This window comes from Abrus precatorius, unplaced genomic scaffold, assembly GCF_003935025.1.
Source record: "Abrus precatorius isolate BTA unplaced genomic scaffold, Abrus_2018 Scaffold0, whole genome shotgun sequence".
Lineage (NCBI taxonomy): Eukaryota > Viridiplantae > Streptophyta > Magnoliopsida > Fabales > Fabaceae > Abrus > Abrus precatorius.
In genome coordinates, this window is record NW_020874290.1 from 2,250,159 (window position 1) to 2,250,479 (window position 321).

Consider the following 321-nt stretch of genomic DNA (forward strand, 5'->3'; position numbering starts at 1 on the left):
TAGAGGTATATGGAATTCTATGGGTATTTGCCCCTATTTTTATTCTTGTATTAGGAATCACAATAAGTGTACTAGCAATTGTATGGTTAGAAAGAGAAATATCCGCAGGGATACAACAGCGTATTGGACCTGAATATGCTGGTCCTTTTGGAGTTCTTCAAGCTCTAGCAGACGGAACAAAACTACTTTTCAAGGAGAATCTTATTCCATCTAGAGGAGATATTAATTTATTCAGTATCGGACCATTCATATCAGTCATATCAATTATAATAAGCTATTCAGTAATTCCTTTTAATTATAACTTTGTTTTATCTGACCTCA